This window comes from Mastigoproctus giganteus, chromosome 7 (assembly GCF_048544385.1).
Source record: "Mastigoproctus giganteus isolate SK-2022 chromosome 7, ASM4854438v1, whole genome shotgun sequence".
NCBI classification, from domain to species: Eukaryota; Metazoa; Arthropoda; class Arachnida; order Uropygi; family Thelyphonidae; genus Mastigoproctus; species Mastigoproctus giganteus.
The window spans coordinates 55672407-55698770 of NC_143581.1; the positions used below are offsets into that span (position 1 = coordinate 55672407).

Below are 26364 nucleotides of genomic sequence, written 5' to 3' on the forward strand. Positions count from 1 at the left end.
TTTGGAGTTGTAAAGGTTCCGGTAGAATAAAAGTTGAAATTAAGCAGAAAATAAAAGAGTCTGAATAAACAGGCGAGTTGTTATAAATAGTAGCTAGAAGCCCATGTGTTTGTAAAGATTCTTACCTGTTACACTGACCCACACTGCCATCTGGGACACACATACACAAAACACGTGATCAAAAGAAAAATACTGTACTTCGGATAGCCGGACGCTGAATCAGTACCACATCAAAAAACAACCACGCGTACCTATTCGCACGTACTGTTGATATAACGAGTTTTAATTTAAACAGAAAAAAAAGGAAAAAGAAAACGGTCTGGGGGAACGAGAGTACGTCGAGAAACAAAGGGAGCAGCTGTTTATGCAATCAGTTCCGGGCACGAGCGCCAGATGGTGAGCCATCCAGGTTACTCTGTGAGCTCCTCTATCCCCCCCCCTCACCAAAATGTTCCCTCCTTTCGGCTAGATGTTCACCGCAAGAGGCTCCGTGGCCAGCACCTTAACCCTCAGGCACCGATAGGGACTGATGAAGCCTGTCCGATGATAATGACCTGATAACTGAGACTCCAGATGGTTCTCTCCCACACTGGACCTGTGAGACTCGCATCTGGGATTCCTTTCATTTTCTCCTTTTAGGTGTGCTGCTTCATCAGTGTCCACGTCATCAGCATGCATAGTGCAGCGTCTGTCTGAGTACACACATCAACAACTACCTTTGTGACGTTATTTGCTCTTCTCTATGGACCTGCACTCGCGCGCCCTGACGACACAGTCACGTGACATGAGTGGCAGAAAGTAAAAGTGGGCCAAAAAATTGAAGCCTGTTGTTGCATGCGTCTTGAGGTGTAACTGAGAATTAAAGACATTAAAAAACAATAAAAATATAGAAAAGCGAGAGAATGATGCAAGTAAAAAAAGGGAACAATTACTCGATATGTATTTGCAACTTTATGCCACTGAACTCGTTAATTAAAATTTCAAAATTAAATATCGTTACTCTCTGGATTAGAATGCTAATTCTAAGTTAAACACCACGTATTTCCTCATGAAACAGAAACGTATTTAAACAAAACTGACTGTTTGAAAATACAGGCCACACAGGTTCTGATTAAAACCCACGCTTGGCGCTACACATAATCTACTATACAATTCTTTTTGTTGACTACAGCATTAAGTCGGTGACTTTTCACCCAGTACTGAGGTTAATCAGTTTCTGATGGAGGAACAGTGGCATTATTTCGCTATCTTGTATACCGCTCCACAAAAATTCCTCCGGATTATCTAACTATAAAAGACACGACTACCAACAGTGATAATTTTATCAGATATTTCGAATTATTTGATGTTTATCTAAAAATAACCGAAATTTTTTGGTGTGTGGAAACACATCCGTCTGCTATTTGTTTTTATATTGCATCTAGCTTATTTTATTTTAATAAATCAATAATTTTGAGTGACCGGGGTTCAAGCCCGTGACTGCTGAATATGGTGCTGTTTTTTTTGTATTCTATCGATCTTGTCAATTCCTCTGACCGTGTGGTAGGTCGTCTTGAAGTATAAACAGAAATTTTATTTATTTAAATAGCCTTCAGTTGTTTGAAAATTAGCTAGAAATAGTCCACCCTGGTTGGGTTTTTTTTTTTTTTTTTTTTTTTTGCTGTGTAAAATCATATACATACGAATAAAATATTTTTTTTTTTACCAGATGGTCTGTTTATAATTAAATTCTGCACAGTATAATAGATTTTAAATGTCTTGGTGTAACTACCTTTTATTCCTATATGCTCAATTAATTATATATAAGAACTGAATTACAAAACACCGGCATATGGAAGCAACACTGGCGGACAGTAGACCAACTTTGGTAAACCTGGGTAACTATTACTTGAGCGACAAACTCCATCAGTAACTTCATGGATTCCTGAGAAAACAGCGTGTACCACCAACAGTAGAGTCAGCTGAATCTACCTAGACTCCCTGTTGCAAGTTTATATAAGTCAGTCAGGTGTTCCTCAAAATGGCGGGTACAAGTGATTTAGAAAAAATTAATTTCGATTTTAAAAAGGAAAGTTATATATTTGAATATAAAGAGAAAAGAAGTGATCAGGTAAGCTGCAGCATGTTCCCTTAGTTAGAGAACTCAGACTGTCCAAGCCCGATGTCTGGTCATTTTGCATAAAAAAAACAAAACAAAAAAAACTTGTGACATGGGTAAACGTTCGGGTTCTCCAAATACTGATGCAAGCTCAAAAACCAAACTTAAAATTGTCCAAGAAAATTTTAATATGTTGAAATCATATCCTGAGGTTTTCCTTTAAAGAATACAGAAGAATCCTAAGTTTATAATGAAAATGAAACAAAACAAAAATTCGCCCATCTTCTGGAAAAATCATGACCATTGTTATCAGAGAAAGGATTCTCAAGATTCATAAAATAAAAATAAACAAATTTCCGTTTATAGTCGTCTATACGGTCACAAGAGTAAACAACTTCATTGCAACTTGTTTTAATGAAACCGATATATCATTCAACGGTTAACAAAGAACGGTACATTTTTTTAACACAGATGGGTGTGATCTTGCAATGTCTATAACCTTATTCACGTATACGCGGATAAGGATACAGACACTGCAAGGACACAGCCACCATACTAACTACAGTATATACAGAAGTAGATCTTTACATAACACAATATAAGAATAAAGTTCCTATTTAGAAAGCTAAAATATACAAATTTCCTGCAGAAACTTTTTAATCAATAGCCAGCCATGTCTCGGTCCAGTGACCATCAACATCTAGAAGAGTGGAAGACTCACGCAACAAGAGAAATTGGACTACTCTTGCTCCCCTTCAACAGTTGTTCTTAAAACTACATTAGATCTGATGTAGCCGAGTGATCAAATCCGTAGTACACGTGTTTGAGTTGTTCATGGTTCTAGATCACCGCTAAATATGTTAATAGTCTTATATTCGTTATCTTGTAAACTCCTCTGGCCCTATGTAGCAGTCCTTAATCTTTTCCATTCTTCTTCTACTTGGAGTCCAGAATTTAAATGAGCGGCAGTAAGACTAGCAATTATATCAGTTCTGCATTGGATAGAAACGTAATATAGATCCATATGATAATGACGATCTACAGAACTGAGGAGATGAGTTCACATGTACACCAGCCGTATGTGTTCTGTTATTTGAACTTATGTTCAAGAGCTTCCTCCACCTTCTAGTGAAATTCACACGATTATAGGGAGCGGCATATTTTTGCTGATGGTGTTTCCAGAAACAATTATCATTGCAATGCAAACATGCACATAAGGGTTCCAGCAAACGGGTAGTTTATTTAATGTCAGAGCGGTCCATTTACCAGAACAGTTGTGGCGAAACTGTCAGTCGAGATCTCCAAGGTCACGGTATGAATAGCAGTTTTTGTTCTCAAGGCTTTCATCATCCACAACTGGAAAACAGGTTTCATCCTCGCACAGCTACAATGTTTATACCTTTATCACGCGCCCATCACAGCAACAGCAGCAAGTGCACAGAAACGCGTTTGACGTTAAGGCGAGTTGAGTGTCCCAGTAATGGACAAATAGTTAACTTTAAGCCAAATTACCGGCTTCGACTTTTTTTTTTTTTTTTTGAAAGATTTTTCTTTGTTCAAAATGCCTGGCTCGTTGCGTGTCATAAATTTTTCTTATTAATAGCGTTATTTGCGTCTAAGATTTAGTATGCACTTCTCCGAAAATGCTCTTACTTGAACTTTTTAAGAAAAATGATAATGAAAGGTTCTCTGAAGAACACGGGAAATGAGTGACGTCATTTAACTAAACAACTGCCAGCAATAAAATACACTTTAATGTGTGCTGCGCTGAAAGCACAGAGGATACGAACAGTTGCTAATGTCATTTCTATATGAAGGAGGCTGCATCGAACACAGAATAAATTTTCCAGTTCTCTGACCTTCAGAATGGCCATGGATCTGCAAGAAAGATAAGAAATGTAGATCAGTGTCCGTCGGGCTGCTCGCAAAGGCAGGTATGAGAGGTGGAAGTCATTATTGAAGTATATAGGTCAAGACTGTCTTCTTAGCACGTGTGTCGACTGGAAACAGGAACTAATTTGCATATTATGAAGTGTTCTACTGGCCGATGTTACAATTGTGACGCGCACAAAACTAGAACTCGCTAATCATTCCTGTTTTTTTTTTTTTTGTTTTTTTTACAGCTTCCTCGATTCTATCTTGTTTAATTATTTTCTTTCCATTTTCATTTTCTTTGTTTCTTCTTTCGCTCTACGTTTCGTCTCGCTTTCTTCCATCATATCTTTATTTTGTCTTTGTGTTTTCTCCTCCACCTTTTTCGATTCTTGGACACGCCAGTCTTCGCGAACTGTCAGTTACGTTGTGACTGGTGCTCATGGAGATGAGAGGAGATTTATCTGATGGAAGTTCAAAAGAGGGCAACTGGAGGCGGGATCGAGAAGAATTCCAGAAAGTGATCGCGTGACCTTTCACACGCAAAGCTTGGGTTCTAAAGCAATTTAGACCATGTTGACCAGGATAAAGAAGGAGGGAAGTGGGGAGGGACCCTGCAGAAATTATACGGAGGCGTAAAACTATCACTTCACTAGTTCAGCCTAATAACGTCCTATTAATGTAAGGAATGATCACATGATACAGGCACATAAAAAGCAAAGTGGATTCAGCTGATGGAAATTGGCTGTCGATAGATTTTCCTGTACTTTGCCAACTTTTTCGTCTTTTTTTATGATGAAATGAAAACAGATCAAGATAAACAGCAGAAGCAGAAATAAATTGATTGTATCAGCGATACAGATTAAACAAAAACAAACAAACATAGATATTTAACCAAAGCAGATGTACACTTCTAGCAGTCATTTTAATATTCTTTGCTACCGAACCGTCCCCTAACATCGGGGGCGACGTGCTTTAATATGTTCGGGGTCCTACGAACTAAGAACAAGGTGATAAGGTGACCTCGAAGGAACCATTAGAAGCTGGTGACCCTGGTGCAGAGGTAATTGGACATATTAAATGTCTTATCTATAAGGAAAGAAAAGTTCTGACAAGGAAAAGCTAAGAAAAGCACATTAGAGGGCTGACGTCATGCTCGTGAAAGAAATGAATGTTCTCATAACTAGCAGCAAAAGAAAAAAGGACTAATCATTAATATAGATCAGGAAATAGAACGAAGATATGAAAAATTTATTATTAAGTGACAGGTGGAGAGATACTTTTTCCATTTACTCTCTCTCGTCCTCCTCATAAAAACATTTTTTCTTAATCTAATACCCCATTTTTTTTCTAGGCACTCCGCTCTTTTCACAAATAACTTGTTTTGCTAACAGTACAACTGTTTGCAATTTAATGAACTTGGGGCTCAAAGATTGTAGATCCTATTATGGTTGTGTCTGGGATTACCACTTGGGTTTTCTCAACGTCCAATAAGCAGTGACCAGTCCCTGGCGGGATTCTAATCCAGTTTCCATCCGTGACAAATATATTCATTCTTATATTTACAATTAGGCAGCAATTAATAGTAATTAACTTCGGACTTAAGTAAAAGGAAACCGGTGCAGATTTTGCAGGTTATTTTTATATGAAAAGAGGAGTTAGTTAATGTAAGCAACGCGTCAGCAAATAGGAATAATTTTCATGATTCATAAAAAAAATAATAAAAAATAAAAAAACAACGCCTTTTATACGCGAACACACAACAACAAACACAATACAGTTTGTATCTAGTTTTTCACAACGTGACTGAGTTAGTCGGTCTCAGGCGAGGGTAGCATGGTTTTCCTCCCGGAAATTCGTTTTTTTGTCCAGCAAACAGAAAATCAACCACAGAACACAAGCAATTTACAGACAGTATACACGGGGCGATATAGCCTTAGTCGCTAATGCTCCTAAAACCCAATAACAACATCTAGTGTTCCCCGTAAAATAACTGCCGGATTTCTATTGGTCATATTTTAATAATATTTGGGAAGGTTCGACAAGTCGCTCTGAAAGAGCTAAATACAGTATAAAATTTCAGGCAAATCCCCGTTCACTTGGGGGATTAAGTTATTACATGCGGGTGGACGGACAAAGGAACAGTAATTGCCAGATTTCCATTTGTCCGATTTTAACGAATTCTCGGATGGTTCGGTAAATCTTTCTAAAAAAGCCAAATATAAAATTTTATGAAAATCTATCCACTAGCAGTCGATTTATTACCACGAAAGGACAGACAATAAGGGAAGACAAAAGGGGCTTTATGAATATATGCTAACGCGCAAAATAAATAGTCTATAAATCTTATTTCTAAATTTGGAAGTGGGAGAGAAGGGGTTTTCATAATGAATGACAGAAGTTAGCACTACGAAACAAGATTATGAAATTCGACCGTATAATGCTGCAAGATTTGATGATTGATTAGTTCAGTGTTTAACACAAAATGATTTTATATGTAACGTAACCGATCCTAGTTAAGCAACACACACACGCGCGCGAGAGTTATAAAAGGTTACATTTACTGTGGAATAATTTTTTTCATGTAACAATAAGAAAAGTGTAAACTGCCAATCATACCTGAACCAATGAAATTCATCACAAGTGACGAAGAAAATCAGAATATGGAGATCAGCATAAGGAAAAAAGAGATCCTGAGACAAATTTGAAACTTCTACTTTTGTGTATGCTGACCCGTTTAAAATTAATTTTTGTTGTTAAATTTACGCGAGATGACGATCATCATCTTGATGAATACCATCCTGCTTAAATATAACAACATTATTGGTAAACACACAGACAGTTTGATCGTTCCCCCATCTTTCCAACACACCAAGAAGGATTTTTAATTGAAAACAGAATTACGTGCGAGGTGTATTCACCCAGACGGTGCTGAATCTATCTAATACTTTTGTGTGACTTATGTTGGCTAATTAGCTAAGATTCATAACAGCTCGTTAACTGGTTAATGGGTCACTGCACAAACTAATGCATGCGAGCGACAGAAGAGATGAAGGGAAAGCTGCAGGCTGGCACGAAAAGTCCAATATGGCCCGGTTAATTAAAAAGCCGCCTAGATTTTCAATTATAGCATCTGTGCCATAAAGAGCAATTTCTTAGTCTCAGGGTAGGACACGGTTTAGTGAGCAAGTCACTGCAGATACTCACACAATGCACAGGTCCGCGCATCACTTCGGATCGGCACTTCCTAAGCAATAGGCAATTAAAGAAGCCGGTGATAGCACGTGATCGCTCATATTAGAGAGAATTAAAAGGATTTCCTCCAGGTGTGGTCTTTCCATCCAATTTTTCCTTCACATAGGCAGCGTTTTCATTTACAAATATGACTATATTATATGATTAAAATCAACATGTTTACAAATAAACGAAACAACAACGCAATCACAAAAATAAACATTAGACCGTAATGTACTTTTAGCACAAAATAGACAAGATGCATGAGTAGCAGTGAAAGAAATCAAGAGTTATGTACTACTTTGCAAACAAAAGTATTCTCTATCGCTCTGTGTGTGTATGACATTCTGTAGTAGATGAACTACAGAGAGTTCTTTGATATCTGCTACCTCAAACCTAATTCGTCAATTACTATTAAGCACACCATATCTGATTCAGACAGTTATCAGGAAGCATGGCTGGCTTCACACTGCCAAATAATTGTTAGAGAGACGATCCAACTCATTATTCAAATCCTTTAAAAAAACTGCAAAGGCTATAATTGCTGTATATCCGGTGTATATAGTATACATTTTATTGTAAGAAAAAATAAATAAAAATAATAATACTTTAAGTTTACATGACATCCTATGCAAAGAAAGGTTACAGCAGAGGAAACTGGGCTTCTAAGGTGGGGGGATGCCATTCTATTTAAAACTCGATTAATAAACAGGTCTACCTCATTCTGACAGTAGCTGTGTCTGAAAAAGTACTATGTTCAGTTTACTGAACATAGTAACCTACTTTAAGTGTTTTTTTTTTTTAGTCTGTGTTTGAACAACACCGAAACAAAAAAACATCTGATTACAGGATGGGTCCTGATTTCCTGCAATTAGGACCCATCTAATTGCAGGAAATTGTGTGTGACCAAAATATATATGTAAATATTTTGTCCTATAAAGGTGATCAGCTGTTATATAATATCTGTGTGTGCTACCGCTCAGGCATTAAATATATAATCATCACATTTCATCAACATTTCAACATCACCAGAGCGAAGACTTATGCAGCTATGCGGATGGTACACCAAGAGCTCGAAGGAATACACGACCCTCAGATGATTATCCGACATAAACAATGCTGCCTTTATCCAATACCATTATATGTCCCCATCATCTGGTCCTCAACTCCCAAAACCCACCTCGACAAATTCCTTGATTGGCTCCTTAAATGGCTAAAAACAGAAACTGGGAAACACAACACCATTTCTAGATATGTGCTGTACTTGAATCTAGACGTTTCTGTACCTTGGAAACAACAGCTGCAGTTCAAAAGATCCAAACACTAGCAAATTTATAATTAACCGCATCGATGCCTCCACAGTCGCAATATTGTCGCAACACCCAGTATTTAAGTAGGCTGGTCCAGGACTACCTCTTCGAGCTGGTTCAGATAACCTATCTTGTCTAAGAAGGTTTCCAGGGAACACTATCAAACTTGTCAACAGACTAGCACTTGACCTGGACAAGTTCTGTGAATAAAAATCATAAAGATCGGAAAAACTACAGGAAATCTTCACGTTGATGCAGCTGTGAGAGCTGATACCGGAGAGCGAGCGAGAGAGAGAGAGAGAACAAAAGAAATCAGGCAGCTGATGGGTGTCACGATTCCCTACTCATTCACAGTGCATGTGACTGTTAAAGCTTATGCTAACCTAACTTGTGAACGTTACATATCAGTATATGCCAGTGTATTGTGTGATATGGACTTGTAAGTAAATAATTGTTGTAGCATGCATTAGTAGATAATATGTGATGTAAATAATTAACTGTAAGATGGATCGCCCTCCTGGCTGAGTGGTCATGTAAGGGGTGCATACCATACTTATTGGTTCAATAAACTGATTTCAATAATGATAATAAAAATTTCTAGGTGAACAATTGATAAGGTGCTGAAGTAACGGAAGTCGAAAGGTGACACTGAGACAAAGAAACTACTAAGTAGGCATTAAAAATACAAACTGACAGCAGCTAACGCGCCTTGAGAAGGCTGATTACTCGATCTCGCCATCAGACCTTAGAGAATCTGAACTTGGAGTTGTGAGCAACCAAAGGCAAACCTGTAAATGTTCCGAAGACTTGAGGAAAACTGAATGACAAGAATTTTCATATAAGAACTTTTAGGCCTTTAATAGCAAAAACAGATGCACATCGTAGACCGGCATGGCGCAAGACACAACGAATCCGGACTGCGACTCTATAGAAATCCCACCCATCAGGTGTTTTTGTATGGAAGATGCCTGATAAATACTGACTACCCGCACGTGTTGTTTCAAATGTGAAGCTGGGAGGTGTTGTGGTTTGAGGGGGATGTTTCTCATTGTATGGACTAAGTCCACTGGTCACAGCGCATGGAGCCATGAATGCTACGTCTTCCAAATGTAGACGTAGACATCGTAAGGCACACAGAATTGCCCAGAAATGGGAAATTCTGCGTGTTCCACAATGTGAGCATTTTATGGAAGCGACTCTTACACCTTCCAACAAGAAAAAACACCATATCTTGAAGCAAGGATTGTGAACGCGTGGTTTGAAAAGAATAACATCGAAACACTGTAGTGGCCAGCACTACAGCCAACCGAATTTGGAGTGAATTGGAACACAGAATTAGGGCAAGGCCAAAACAGCCCACTTCATTAGTAGAGTTTACAAAAGCTTTAAAGGAGGACTGGAGCACAATATCATCCGATTTCTATCATAAATAGAAATCTGATGATATTGTAGAAAGTTTTCGAGATGCATTTAAACAATCATTTCGGCCAAAAATGGGCCAAGATGCTATTAATTTCTTTGAATCAATACATGTTTTGTTCACAACTACATTTGTCCTATACCTTTGGTAGGATAGTGTATATCTTCGTATACAGTAAACTACTTTCTTGATATAAATCGATATGGGGTGCAATAAAAATAAAGCTCTAAAGCATAATACGGCAGTTAAAATCAACTTATCAAGAAATACCTATCTAGCATTATCAAAAATCTAAGTTGCATGGCTTTTACGAGTATTTTCTTAATGACTGTCTCTAATTTCTTAAAAATATTTTACAACGATGATATTCAAAAATTAGTTTAAAAAAATTGCAATAAAAAGTAACAGGGGTCTGCGGTTCATGTTTCACGCAGTTTATATATATATATATATATATATATAAAGTTATTCCCTAAGTATTAATAAACAAATATACTGGCTCATACGATATAGGTCTACTTCGATAGAGTTGTATATAATATTAATAAAAATCACCGCATAATATTAAGTAGATGTGATAGAACGTGTTATGCACTTTCTTTCAAATCCCCCAGACAAAATCTAACATATAAACATTCAATAAGATGAATGCAAATACCATAGTTTTTTAAAATGTCCACTTGAGTATTCATGCCGCCTCCATTTCACTTACTAGGTCTCTCCAATAATATACCATACGTCAATAAAAATTCAATTCTACTGTTTATATTTGTTTAAAAACTACCTTGGAATACTTGGCCTAATGGGCTTCAAACTGTGAATCTACGAAAATGTGAATAATGACTGAAGAGAAAAAAAAAAAAAAAAGTTCTAATATGAAAAGAATTGTAAGACAAAACTTGCGAATCTGCGAAGTATAATGTGACTAAAAAAATTTGAAACTACTGTAACAAATGATTTTAGAGAGAGAGAGAGAGAGAGAGAGAGGGAGAGAGAGCGAGAGAGAGAGAGAGAGAGAGAGGGAGAGAGAGCGAGAGAGAGAGAGAGAGAGAGAGAGTCAAAACGAAACGACGTAACTAGAATGAAACCAAGAGGGGGAAAAATCGATCGGAATACAGCACAAAAAAAAAAAAAAAAAAACCAAACTGACGATTGACCTCTCCCCGGGCAGGACAGAAAAGCAAAAAAAAAAAAAAACAAGTTTTTCTTTAATGCCTACTTGATATTCCGTTAATGGTGCAGTTCACAGACATTTGTTTGGAAGTGGTCACTGCGTATGTGCAATAATGACTACAGCAAAACAATTGAGTGTCAAGGGCAGAGCACCATTAATTCTGTCTATGGGCAAAAGTCACCCTTCAAATAACACTTGTAGAAGTGCCTGAGAGGATATTAAAGTCCAGGTACCTAGCTTCGTGGGAGGAATGGATACCTAAATCATGTAGACATTCAAAATACGGGGGGAAGGGTTAAGAATACCCCTGGACTAGAAAAGAATGTTGCTGACCTTGAAAGTATATCTTAAGCCTAACGTGTAATGTGTGAAGTCATTTCTGGAGACTCGTGTATCATTTCCTAACGGACTGTTTATAGTGAAACATGGTCATATAAACAGGGATCCTATAAATTGTCTGATGGAGTCATAGATAAGGGGCAGAACTGTAATTACGAACGCCCATTTAAATGCACGTGTACCAGGGTCCAAATAGATGATTATTAGTCATTCCTAAATTACCTGGTCCGGAATGATCTCCCTGTGAAGAATGGTAGTCTCAATGGCTTGGCTTGTCGGCCTTAAAGAGTTGCTAGACATGATTAGTTGCAGCTCATAGATTTTAAATGCGTTTCTATTCTTTTAGATCGTTTTCTTAGCTTGGGGGCGACAGAGAAAAGTTTAATGTCAATGATTAATTGTGCTATTATGATAAGAATTTTGTTTGCCTAATGGGAACGGTAAAGAACATAAGTTGTCTATCAGTTATATTTTATTTATCCCCCTTCCACCCCCAGCTCTTCATTTCAGTGACCTTTCCAGAGAAATGTAAGCTCGCAATTAACAAATATGGCTTTAATGATACCACAGATATTTGCGAAACACCTAGAATGTTTCGATTCGCATAAAAGAGACATATTCAAAGATCGGGGTTGTTTTGAATAAGCGTCGAGGAAACTTAGGGCATGAAGCGCCATTCGGTACGATAGTTAACAGTTTAAAAAGTGTAATACTTTTATTTTAATATTTTTTTTATCGTGGTTATTGAAAATAGTTTCCCATGTCATGTTTGGCCCAATGTTTGTCCAACCAAAGGACAAACATTTTATACAAAATTTTATATTTTTCAGTGATTGACCACCATTGACACATCGTATTTATCAGTTGTGCATTCTGAGCGATGAAACATTTGAGTTACCGAGGAGAAGTCTACACTTTTAACCCCTCAGCTACTTGAAAAATCCGTTAGAAATTTCCTGCAGTCACTAAGGAGAATTAATCATTCTGGTCTGAAAACGAAAATCGGATGCCTAGCGTAGCAATACACTAGCAAATATATAAGAAAGCATTTCGTTTTAAAACTTTTAAAAAGAGTCTTTGTTAACAAAAAACAAAAAAAAAAAAAGGTGGTGATAATGGAATTTATAGCACTCGTCCTTTACTGTTTCTCAGATGAACAACTCCTTAAATAAACAGAAATTCAGCAATATTTCTCTCCATTGCATTGCAAGGAATAATAATTACGCAACTTACCTCAAAGAGACTATAATGGTATGCTTATAGCTTAAGTAGGTCAAACTTACGATATCATAAGCAGCTTTTTTTTTTACCAAAAGCATCTTCAATTAAAAGAATCACGCCAGAGGACATATTCCATGTCACCGCGGCGCCTCCTTACCCAGGTGGGCAGGAGCAGCAGTGCGTGGCACACGCTTCTTGATTAGACCGGGGTTCGAGCCCGTGACCACCAAATACGGAGAATGCGGAAAGGTCAGGGAATGACCACCGCATATCCCCGGAGCAATATGGCCTTAGTTGCTAATGCTCCTAAAAACCAAATAACAACAACAACCATGTCACTGCAGTTCCGGTGTAGCTTGAAGCCATATTATTATTATTTCTGTTTTAATTTATATTTGACCCTCAGCTAACTCTTTTTTTTTTTTTTTTTTTTTGAATAACTTCATTAGAATGAAGTCATAGGTGATTCGTCGAATCCTTTGAACATTCATAAAGCAACAGTCATTAGCCTTAGCCCGAGTGGTCAACTGCAGTACAATGGCACACGCGTTTGAGTTAACCGTGATTCGAACTCACGTGACTATCAAATCAGATTAATGACAATATTCATGTCAAAATGATTCTTTGTAAACTCTTACCTGTTTGGCCATGCCAGAGTATAAACACAACATACCAATGACAAGAGTCAGATATTCAATTCGATGACTCGATCACCACAATCCAGTCACTCACCATTATTATCACCACTCACTTACTATTCATCATTAGTTAGTGAAAAGTAACGCGCCATTAAGTAAGGTCCCCTGTGGTGCTCCCTGCAATTTTTGTTTTTCAGAAATTTATAGAAGAGTGCATCAAATGCTGTTCAAAACTTGGCAAAAAATCTACGGAAACCTACGACTTATTAAATCTTGCTTTTGGAGTGGAAACAAAGAACAGAACTCGAAGTTAGAAATACAGTACAGTAAACTCTCTAAAATCTGGAATTCTTCAAAATCCAGCATATTAAAAAAAAAAACCATCAACGTTTAATAATCCTGAAATATTAAGGGGGAAATCCGACACACGTATCAACAATGGTATTTGTCTTTAAGAATCTATTAAAAGAAGAGTGACCCTTCTTTCTTTATATGATCTTGTGTTTATTCTATTTTGGAGGCCAGCAGGATATAGACTATGTGATCACTGAATTGTGACCACCTACCTAATATGGTGTTGGTCCACCGTTCACAGGGATTCTCCATGGCACTGACACCACTAGATGTCTGAAGACGTCCGCAGGGATATGCAGCCATGCTGCCTACAAGGCTTTCCATAATGTCGGAATAGATGACGGTTTCAAGTGCCCATACGCTTAACTTCCCGTTCCAAAACATCCCACAGGTGTTCATTTGGAGCCCAATCAAGATGGGTAATATCTTCACTCTGTTCTTCGAACCATTCGTGCACACGAATGGTTCGAAGAACGGAACCGATGACACGGCGCATTATCGTCTTTAGAGGATCCCGTTTCTTTCCGGGAAAAAATGCAACATGGCAAGGTGCATATGGCTTCCTAAGAATTGCCTGTAGACCTCACCAGTGAAACGTTGGTCCAACACTAAGGATCTTAGTTCTTTCCAGAAAAAGATGACCCATATTAAGCAATCATCGCCACCTGCATGGATAATGAGTACCATGCACAATGAGTCCATGGACTGGTGTTTCTTGCGCCACACAAGAAGGCGTCCGTCGGTGTGTTTCACCAGGTTATTGGACTCATCCACCCAGCACACTCCTTGGTCGTCTGCTGTGGATCCCCCACACGTCTGAGCATTGTCATTTCGGATATTGTTTTCGCATTCCCCACATTGTATTGCGACGTCAACTGTTGCACAATGACCTGCCGTTGAGTCCGTACAACGCGCTGCACCCTTTGCTTACCACGAACATTAACCTTGCGTAATACTTTACAGTTCTGTTGGCTACAGGTGGTTTGACTCATTCGACACCATTCTTTGTACACCTTAACCACAGTGAGCCGTGAGCAACCGACAAGACGTGCCGTTTCCAATATGCAAGCACCTAACACACGAGCTTCCATAATGAGCCCTTTCGAAACTCCATGATATCTTTACCACGTCCCATAACTGCTACTTTATCACTTTGACTTACTAGTCCACTACAGATGGTGTGGTCACAATTCAGTGAGTGTAAACTGCACAGGTAAATGCAATATTCTTAATTCTCACAGCACAACAAACTTGCCTTTTCAACCAGTTGGTCTAGTATTGCACTACTTTAAAATAGATGGCCTCTATAAAAACTTAACTGGCCATTTGTTTCAAAGATGAGACTGCTGGCGCCTCCGTAACCAGGTGGGAAGAAGCAGCAGTGCGTAGCCCGCGCTTCTTGATTAGACCGGGGTTCGAGACCGTCACTACCAAATACGGAGGATGCGGAAAGGTCAGGGAATGACCACCGCATATTCCCGGAGCAATATGGCCTTAGTTGCTAATGCTCCTAAAAAAAAAAAAAAACAAATAACAATAAATAAATAACAATGAGACTGCTATGACAGCCACTTTCAGGACTAACTGGTGCCTCATCAGATAGTAAGTGACATCTAGTGATAACATGCAGAGAAAACAGGTGTAAAGAATTGTTCCATGTTTCGCTTCTTCGCAGTTTTCAAAGTTGTAATATAGCTAATGCTATCTGTTGAAACTAGCGCAAAACCAAGGCAATCCTTTTCAAAGCCATGTTTGTTCTGCTGTAGAAATTAAGACCATTGCATTAGCCATGCTATTTAAATCTTGTTGCTCGCAAAAACAAATGAATGCACAAGATAGTCATTATAAATATAGTTACATAGACTGAATATAAATAAGTTCAGCTGTTTCTGCTTAATATTCACTGAAATGTGCTCTCCTAAAACTGTTCCTGAATCACTAGGCAACCTCTCTAAAATCCGGCACCGCTCAATCCCCGAAATTTTTCGCTTTAAAATCCCCGATTTTAAAGCGTTTAGCGTAGTGCACTTCTGTAGGTGGTTGAAGACTATGGGCAACAGCACGGAATCGTTTACATGGGTTAGCAAGCTCCTAGGCGCGCAACCTTTCCGAAATCCAAGCCATATCGCAAAATAATAACATCATCGTGCGCTAGTGTGTAATACAGTAGATCCTGAAAAATCCAGAACGTTTTTTAATATTTTTCCGATGGTAGTACATATTTAGTTTTTAAGGCGATTTGATTGCTATATCATATTCCACTGTTTTTACCTACCACAGGGCTGGGGCCTGCGGCCTTCTGTCTATTTCTCTCAAATGCGAAATCCGCCTTTTATTTCATGACATAGCACCAAACTCAAAAATATTTTTAAGGTAAATTTTATCTATTCTCTTTTTTATATATCGTTATTCTTCTAATATAATTTACTTTACAGTTTAAGTTTAAGGAAATGCGATATGAAAGAATACACAGCTGTTATAGACTCCCTGATTGAAGAATACAATGAAAGGTTTGCTGATTTTAAGAAACGTGATCTCACACTGAAACTAGCTTTTCAATCATACCTGATTGATGTTTCCAAAGCACATGATGACTTATAGATGGAATTAATTGAGCTCTCAGAAGATAATATTCTGAAGTCTCTATTTGATGCGAAGGATCCTCTTCAAATATGGAAAAATGCTGTTGAATATCCACATCTACGTCAACATGCTCGTCGAATGCTATCTTGTTTTGGCACAACTACTGTTGTGAATCAACAGTTTCATATATGACACAAATTAAAACGAGCTTGAGATCTCAGATGATGGATATCACTTGGAGGACCAATTAAAACTAAGCTCAACGACGTTATAACCAAATATCAGACTACTATCTGGCATTAAGCAGTCACAAAAAAAGTCATTAAATACTGTAGTTTGTTATCAAGTTCGTCCATTTTTAGTTTTGTTATCATCATTGCTAAACAAATGTCTTCACTAATTTTTTTGTTTAAATTCCTCATACAATAACAGGCTGTAATTACAATTGTAAATATGCCTACAAAAATATATATATTTTTTGTACACATGTGTATATATTAAATTCACAGCATGCGGCCTAATAGCATCTTGGTTAAATAAAATATGGTCTTTCAATGTAAAAAGGTTCCCCACCCAAAATATTGGACAATATAATCGCAGCCGCCATACTGAAGGCAGTATGTAACTGGTAACCATTATTTCTTAGGCAAGTAGGCTACTGGACTAACTGGCAGTACGGGTTAATATTTTGGCTTAAATGAATTTATATTTATATTCCAGGACAACCACATAAGATCAGAACAATTCAAAATGTACAAAGAATACAAGAACTTTGCCGTATTTAGTAGTCACGCGAGATTGAACCACGGTCATTCAAGTGTGTGTACTTATGTACTCCGGTGCTTGACCACTCGGCCACTGGAGTCGTCTTAATGCTGGCAACAATCGAATCAATTAGCCCTGATAACTTAGGCTATGTGTATAACCTTCATAAAAAAAAAAAAAAAAAAGGAATTTTCAAATCTTGGGCAAGTGATATGATGTCGGATTTACAAGTTTCTACCGTGCCTTTGAAATCTACGAAAATGTTAAGAACAACATTTCAAAGTGTGGGCAGAAGTGGAAAGGAAAATTTTAAACGTACTGTTTACAAACAGTATTCCATAGTCGTACCGACTATGGAATACTGCTTGTAAGTGATGAGGAGAAACTCCTCAAATCACAAACCTACAGTTTGATTTAGAGGTGTTTTTCAAACTCATTCTGTAATTCATCAGAGATGTGTATTACGCGGGTCGTGTCTGGCTGTGTTTATCTTTATCCGATTCAATGAAATCAAGAAATGGCAACTCATGTTAGTCAATGTTTGCCCAAATATTTGAAGACGGAAACAATATCTAAATTTCATAAATCATTCCGTTTATATTTCAATTTTTATTTAAAATCTAATTATCGTGGTATACGGTATACGAGAGCAGACCAAAAAAATATTGAGACTGAACCTGTGAAAACTAGGATGCGGCACTTCCAGGTAGGGAAGGTTAATCCCATTCAAAGTACACTTGAGCTGGCTTTGCATTAGCAATACTTACCTAACACTTCGTGGGGCCCACCTTTTGCCCGTAATATAATCCAACCATGTCTTGGCTTGGACTCCACAAGGTAGGATGTCCTGTTGTAGTGCTACCCATATGTTGCCATGCCAATGTATCCAGCAATGATAGCACATTGTCAGGTGGATGGTCCTAGCAGGAATATCCTTTTCCAGTAGGTTCCAAACATGCTCAACTGTGTTGAGATCGAGTTAGTTGTGAGGCCAAGGAAGGATGGAGAATTATCACGTTCCTGAAACCAGTTAGAACCTACCGGGCCTTACGGCATCGCGCATTGTCTTATTGATAGACACCACAGTTTGGATAAACTGTCATCATGAAGGGGCATACTTGGTCGGCGACGACATAAAGGTATGCGTATTCATTTATCCGTTAATTAATAGTGATCAGAGAATCCAGGGCATGCTACGAAAACAGTCCCCAAACCAAAACACCACTGTCTCCGGCTTGTCAAACACCAACAGCGCATCCAGGTGGCATGGCCTCATGTTGCTTTCTCCAAATGCGGTTCTCCCATTAGCGTGATCGAGTTGAAAACGGGATCCATCAGCCCAGGCGACAGATCTCCACACGGTGATGATCCAATGTTGGCGCTGACATGCCGATGCAAGGACAGTTTCTTGTACCTCGCAGTGAGCATGGGTACCCGTGCATAAGCTATGGCCGTCGACTACCATAGCTTACGCGAGCTGATGTCCAGCGCATAACCAACGTGGATATTGGTTTTGTTATTCCTACTGGGTAGTTATCTGGGCCACTATGCTGCGTCATGAGACGAGACACAGGACTCGACGCTCACCACGCACGTCGACTACAAGTGGCTGTCTCAGGTGTGACCTATGACTGGCTATTTGACCGCTGTTGAGCCAGTCATGGTATAGTCGTGACACAACAGAACGAGAGCACTTAACCATATTGGCTGTTGTCAAGATACCGGCACCTGTAGATCTTGCCATCACAATCATTCCATGTTCGAAATCGAAAAGATCTCGACGCCGACCAATTCTTTCTCGCACACATTCAAAAACTGATCAAAAAATGCCAATCTTATATCAGCTATTCCCGAATTTGAGCCTTCACCAGCATTGCAGACCAATCCATTCCTACATAAGGAGTTGTTGCTAATGCAAAGCCAACTCAGTGCAAGCTCTTTCAGAATGCAGTTCCTTCCAGTAGCAGATGCATCGCATCTCCCAAACTCAATTTTCAGATCGGCAAAAGTTGTTCCGTCGCGTTTTGTTTAATTGTTACCAGATTTTCAAATCTTCTGCCTTTCAAGCTCTTAAGAAAAATTAAGTTGGGGGAAAGTAAAAGTTCATTTGAGGAATACTTCTTCAAGTTAAAAATTGCTGCATAAGGAGCAAGGGCTAAGGGGAGGACGAGACTGGATTTATTGGGATGCATTACCATTGTCTGGATATGCAGTAACAACATAACAGGCAACAGTCATAAAAATAGGCCCCTACGCGGTTCAATTTATAGGAGATATATATGCAGTCTCAATACTGTACATGTACTTTTTTTTAAAAATCAGCCTTCTTATATTTATATTAATTAGTTCCTTTAAATTACAAAATACGCAGGAATGTTTATTAATAATATAAAAACGAATCTCATTTAAGCCCTTGTAAGATGAATACAAAAGTGACTGAAAGTTGACGCAGAAAAATTCGCTCTTTTTGAGATACGCACTTTCTTCTTCTTTCAATAGACAACTAAAGGCCATTAAAATATAAATTTATTCTGAATACAACCGTCTGTTATTATAATAATTTAATATACTAAAAAGAAAATATTTTGTCTTTGCTTTTTAGAAGATAAGCGCTTGTTCCTAAAATTTTGGAAACTAGTGTATATGTATTTCCCCTACAGGATGCGCTCAGGCTGAATTCAAAATAAGTTAAACATGTCCACCTTGGCAGAGATGTTCAAACATTCGGAATATGTCTGTAAATGAGAGAAAATGTTCTCATTTCTGTTTACAATATTCATAAATCTATGATTGAAGAAGACTGCGTGTACGCCCAACTAGGAGAAGACTTCCCATTATGCCCATATTATACGACACAAAATGACCTATTTTTAAATAAAGGATGACTTCTTTTCGTATGAGAAAATATAAGCGTTCTGCTATATAAAGTATCCGCTACCATTAAGTGTAATCAAGAGGAGGAATCGGGGACTTTATTGCCCTTAATGATAACTACTAGCAAGGATACTAATGATGATTGCTGTTTTATTTTATGGTGTAATTACAACTAAATGATCTGTGCCAGCAAATTGTGTACATTAAATAAAATATCACGACCCACTGTATAAACTTAATAGCAAAAAATATAGTTGGCGATAAAAGGAAGTGTAGGAAGGCTTTGATAAAACTGATGGCTCTGATAATAAAGTAATAAAGCGGAAATCGCGCTAGTCTGTTCTCTGGCTGACCCCGGCTGCATGTGGAAAGCAATTATGAGGGCTATCTCATAGATCTCTCTCTCTCTCTTGCTGTGTGTGTATATATATATATATATACACACACACACACACACACACATATATCTTCAATCTCCCTAGAGATATTTTCAACTCCTTTTTGCCCCTTATCGACGGTAAGACTAGGATTCACCTGTGTGGCAGCCAGTACTAGAAAAACGCTTGCTAACATGCTTGAACACATTCAATTTTGGAATCGGCAAAGCTATTACATGGCAATAACATTGCGTTTTCGTACTGCATAGCCATTACATGGTGGTTGACATATTATTACCACTTTAGTACTTAAATGTTTTTGACGGGAACTGTAAATTCACAGCTCGCAACTAAATAAATATTATAGAAAAGGAGAAAACGAATTTTTTTGTATTGGATGATACATTCAGTTTTTCATAGCTCATAACTAGTTTGATCCTAAATAACCATATTCTTTTTCACATCTTTTCAAATTCTGGCAGTGAAGCATGGATTAACGAGATAAAGTTACTATGCTCGGCCAATTGGTGATAGAACCGGACCCAAAACCTACATCAAGCTAGCAATTCTGGTCCAAAACTGGTTTTCCATTATAATTTGATTGTAACAAAACTATCTTTTAACATCCGTATCTCAAGATTACGCTCAGAGAGTTAAAAGAATTAACTGCACGCTTGGGTGTTGTAGGGTGGTACACCAGAAAGGAATTTCAACAATTTAGGTGTAATGCAATGTCTCATCTAGGAAACATGTCCGGAGAGGGGGACGGAATCTAGCCTGTTGTTTCTCAACCGGTGGTTCCCACGAAAATTCCGAGAGATTCGCCAGTAAAAATCTGCAATCGCGTCTTTTCCTTTCCTATTCTATATTTTATTACTGTTGTTTTAGTTTTATTTTAATTTACAAAATTTCTTAATAAGAAACCATGATAGATATTTCAGTTGATTACGAGTGATAAACTTCATCAAACACCAAGTCTCCAATGAGCTTTAGTTGGAAATGGAGCAAAAATATCCACTCCTTTGTGAAAAAAGGCAGGCAAATTTATTAATTCCCCTTTCCCCCTTTTCAGCTGTATTCATGTGCAAGAAAGCATTTTCGGCTTACACCTTGACAAAGTTGAAAGAAATACTCTTAAGTTTGATGAGGAGTCAGATTTCAGATTATATCTTTTACCGAACCGAGGTTTAAAGCCCTCTATCTTGAAAACAAGTTTAAAAGTCTTAATTTTAACTAAATGGCTTTGTTTTCAAAAAGTTTTAATTAACGATATCAGCAAATGAAAACAAACTTAAGCTATTCAAGCCATGCCATTTCTTCCCTGATGTCGCGCACCTGTAATAGTTTCCGCTAGCATGGAGACCACAGCGGTTTGACGCAACATCACCCAAAAGCTATTTTCTAGCGTTAAAGAGGACAAACAGTTTATATTTTGTATACAAACCACTAAGTGTGTAATGAACTGTGTTAGCCGTTACATGGAAATTTAATTACACAGTTTCTAATTTATTAAATTAGATATTACACTTTAATACTTATACAAGAGGATTCTTTATTTACTCCATAATCAAATAACTAGAATATAATTTAGTTTTTTTAATGGATTCATAATTTTAATTTCGCTTGTTTTGTGTGGGAGAATAATCATATTTGTGGTTTATCAAATAATATGATAAGTTATATTAAATATGAATAGAAGTATTTCATTTGTAATCCGATTGTATGTATTTCATCTAAAGATGAATGTAACTAAGAGGTTCCAAATATATTCGAAACATTTGCAGATGGAATGAACTCTTCTTGGGGAATAGAATACGAGCTATTCATTTTTGAAAAACAATGTACGCCATCACTCGCATGCTTTATGTTTTTTGTGAAACAACTCGTTTAAAAATCAAGACTTTTGTTCACGATTAACATACTGCTTTACGTAGATAAGCTTTTATTGACGTTTATTTTGTTGCAAGACTCCTGAGTTCCTAAATCCTGACACTGTTCATTTTTAGTAACGATTAAGGAAAATCCCGTAATAATTATGAATATTAACATATTTTACTTCGGCTATTGCTAGATGAAAGGTAACAGTTATGATTATTTCTCTCTCATTCTTTCCCCTTCCATTTTTTATCAATCCTTTTCTTTCTTTTTTCCTTCTTCCGGCTGTTTGTTTCTCTCTTTCTGATCTATTTTATTATTTCTTTCCTTCTTTCTTTGAGGGCAGGGTGTTCAAGGAGCCAAATACGGAACATTCTGTCGTAGGTAAGACAACATCCGGCTCAAGTGAACGATGTTATCAGTGAGAAATCCTTGAATCCCATTAATTAGAATAAAAGCGATTGCTGAGGTGAAGACCTCTGATAACCTGAATATTTGTTGGGGGACCGAACAGTGTTTTTCCCTTTTTTTCTTCCTTCCCTCGTGGATCATACACATCTACATCTACTGGCGCACGGAAAGCGGTTTACCTCGCGAAGGAAAGAGTAAAGAAAGTAGGCCAATGTTCTGAGCAGTTGAACGAAGGTTGCTGGCAGTGAGTATGTCTGTAACCTAACCCAGTTCGGCTGCACACTGGATGCTTACTTGGGATAGTCTAACCTTCCCTCAGTGTCAGCAGAAAGGAACGTCCTTGCAGACAAAACAATACGCAGCAACTTTGCCATTAACAAAGAAACCGCTAAAGGTCAGGTCACTGCAGGTTAAAAGAGTTCCGTTTCTTCTAACTGAAGTATAAATATAATGTACAGTATAAGAGAGTTTTTAGCAGAGAGTATGCTATTACTTACTAAAGTAACCAGATGTTTGGATTTTATCTTTCGCTATAAGAAAATACGTTGTTGTTTGCCTATTTTTCGGAACAAGCAAAATTTTTTTATCTCAAACGGCAGCGTACAAAAGGCTTAGTACATAAATCAATTTAACAGCAAAATAATAATAAAAAAAAAACGCTTGCAATATCCTATTATCTTGCACAAAAGTAGTAGCTAAAGTAGAGGTTACGAAACAAACAATCCAAGCCATGCTAACAACATCAATTTACATATGTGGATGGATTATGTGTCTTGGTTTTCCTCCTCTCTCTCCCTAATGTAATATCCTTTTCCTCTTGAATAGTTCCAATATGCAAGCGACGCCATCTCCAAATGTACGAAGGTATTGTGTACTATTACATATACAATACTACACTACATTTTGCAAACTCATCATTCTTATCCAAAGTTCTCTAGCGAGCTCTCCTGCCTTGTAATCATAAACTCTACCTTTCAAGGTTGAATACACAGCGACGTACTGAGAGATCTGTGACCAATTTATTTGTCACTATCATGGTCCCCCACCCCAGTATAAATAAATAACTTCGCGAAAAATATCAACTGGACTTATTATATGTAGATATTTTCTTAGCATTTGATACTATCAGTATCAAATTTGTGCTCGGGTTTTATATCAAAGTCAAAATTTAGAACAGAGTTTTGACAGTGGTGGTATTTTTGTATTTTATATTTTTAATATTAGTACCTGGCTTTCTGTCGTGATGGACATTATGTACCTTTCATTCGTTACTTCTAAGTTTTGGTACATTCAATAAAGATTATTTATTTATTAAAAAAATCTTTCTATAGTAAGTACTGTATTTTCATCAAGAACAACGCACTATTACGAGAAAGGTAGAAGTGGGAATCTCGCATTGTGGGACACGTTCAGCGTCCCATTGTACGGATCCGCCCTTGTTACTCCCAGAGCAAGCAGCCAGCCGTTACCGAAACATTTGCAACTACAACAGACTCACGAGTTGCTTGTCAATGAAAACAGACAAGCAATTCCCTCTCCTGCTGCATCACTGTATAATTAATAAATTCCAAACTGACACATGAATATATAACTTAGAGTTAAGTACACAAAAAAAAAAAAAACAAAAGTCCATCAACAATTCCCTCACAAAGTGACTAATTTGAATGTTAACTACCGTGTACACGTTAATAACTTACTAAACTACCTGGCCGATAAATATTTGAATAATCACGGACTACAATCCTATATTAATTTTCGCACAACTCTAGCGTCACAATAGCCTGTAAATGTATGCATCTAATAAGGGTAAATGCCTGTCATACAATGACGGATGCATTTACACTATGCTGTGTTGTGTATACACTTTGAAAGTGTTGGTCCATCACTCTTCTCCACTTCACTTCTACGTTTAGTTGGAGACTTCCTTACGATTTTTAGGAACAAACAACTATAGTAATTGGAAGCGGAAGATATGTTCCTATCACTGCTGACTTTTCTAGGCACATTACTTGTTTCTCGGGACTTGAGGGATTTAAATGGTGAATGTATTATACAATACTCACATTATTACTATATTAATATTGTAATATGAAATGAGGAATGTAAAAATGTTGATGGCATTGAATTTTTGAAGACAGGTAATTACTGGAATAAGAGATATTGGGAAAAAAGAAATCGCTGATCATTATTTTAGCTATTCTTCATTACCGGATAGCTGTATGAAAATAGCATTTATACTACAGCTAGACCGTTCGGTATACTAACCAATTCGATCAGATCGCACACTCTGCCATGGATGGATAACATATAGCCCGCGGAATCTTTCATGGCGCCTGCAACAAGCTGTAGATAATATCCGTGTTAAGCATTTATTTATTTTTATCTTTTTTGTGTGTTTGTTTTTCTGTAATTTCTCTGAATTTGGGAGTGGAACCATATCTTCCCATGTAATCTATCCTAACAACGATCTTTAAAATGTTCCTAATCGGGAGTACATGTAACATGATCAGCCGTTTTGTATTTTCCAAAATGAAATACGTAAAATCAAAATCAAGATTATAAATATAGCCTATATTGATTTTATCAGACCATAAGTATCTTCGAAGGTAACTACGACAAGCAATTTCGTCAAACGCTAACACTCTTGTGAAAAATCCAAAGATCACATTAATATATTTTATTTCTTCATTTTGATTTATGGAATAATTTCATTAAAAAATATGATTTTTTATATTTCAATTCCATTTGTATTAATTGGTTTAACTGTAATGTATTCCCAATAAACTGTTTTAGAAATTGCCTTTTGTTATTTAAAAATCCTTGTAAAAAGAATGTATGAGTGCAAATATAATACACAAATACATGCAGTCAGATTCTGTTTGTTTAAAATAATCACATGGTGAAGTGAAATAGTGGTAAAGTGAATAGTGATGAAATATGAAGGTGAAGTGAAATAGTGGTAAAGTGAACAGTGGTAAAATATGAAGGTGAAACAGGCATCTTAATGAAATGAGGGGGAAATAATCATTTGTAGAGAAAGGTCAGTATGAATGGTGATTAGAGACTAAAGCTGGAGATTCTTGTTCACTGGGAGTAATATTTATCTCCTTCCCGCTTTGGAGTTTTATTATCCAGAGCAACAAGTGAAGATCGGACCAAAAAAAAATATTGCGTATATAAAAAATCAGCGAAAAAGTATATAAATAAAAAAAAAAGAAGTCAATTAATTGTGCATACAGCTTATGACAAAAGTGTCCAACCTGCGGCCCATGGGTCACCCATTCCTTCACATTGTGAAGGAATGTGAGGTCAAATTTTAAACTCATATCACTTAGATCTGCCATATAGGCAGATCTAAGTGATATGAGTTTAAAATTTGAAAATATCTGGGGGTTTTTTAATATTCGATTTTTCTGTATTTTTTTTTCTTATGATGTTTTATGCATCTTCCACAGGTGACTATGCAGTATTTAACAATATTATTATAACCATATAATCGGAATGTTATTAGTGTTATGTAATAATTGTTGGATTTTCGTTTAATTAGTAAATGCAAAAAAAATTAGACTATAAATATAAATGCTAATAAAAATCAAATTTTATTTCGAAAAATGTGTAATTAGGGGTAAGGCATGTTCTTGCGGCCTGCAGACCGCTTCTTGCAAGAACCTATGTGGTCCACGACCTTCACATTTTATCTGTTTAGGCACCTACCAAAAAAACTTTGAACGCCCAAAGCGTATTATCTCTGCACAAGAGTGTGTGTGTGTGTGTGTGTGTGTGTGTGTGCGCGTGTTCACGGGTATTTGTATGTTGTAC

The 26364-nt window shown here is 37.3% G+C and overlaps 1 protein-coding gene across 5 annotated transcripts in view; it reads right to left on the reverse strand.

Annotated features, from left to right (window-relative positions):
• Positions 1 to 26364, reverse strand: part of LOC150082917 (TOX high mobility group box family member 4-B-like) — a 359573-nt gene that overhangs the window by 220717 nt on the left and 112492 nt on the right. Inside the window, exon 1 of one of the 5 annotated variants that reach the window (XM_090377673.1) lies at positions 126 to 269. The exons of the other annotated variants lie outside the window; for them this stretch is intronic. The gene's annotated coding sequence lies outside the window, so the exon portion shown is untranslated. Of the gene's footprint in view, positions 1 to 125; positions 270 to 26364 lie in introns of those variants that run through there. 5 annotated transcript variants of the gene reach the window in all.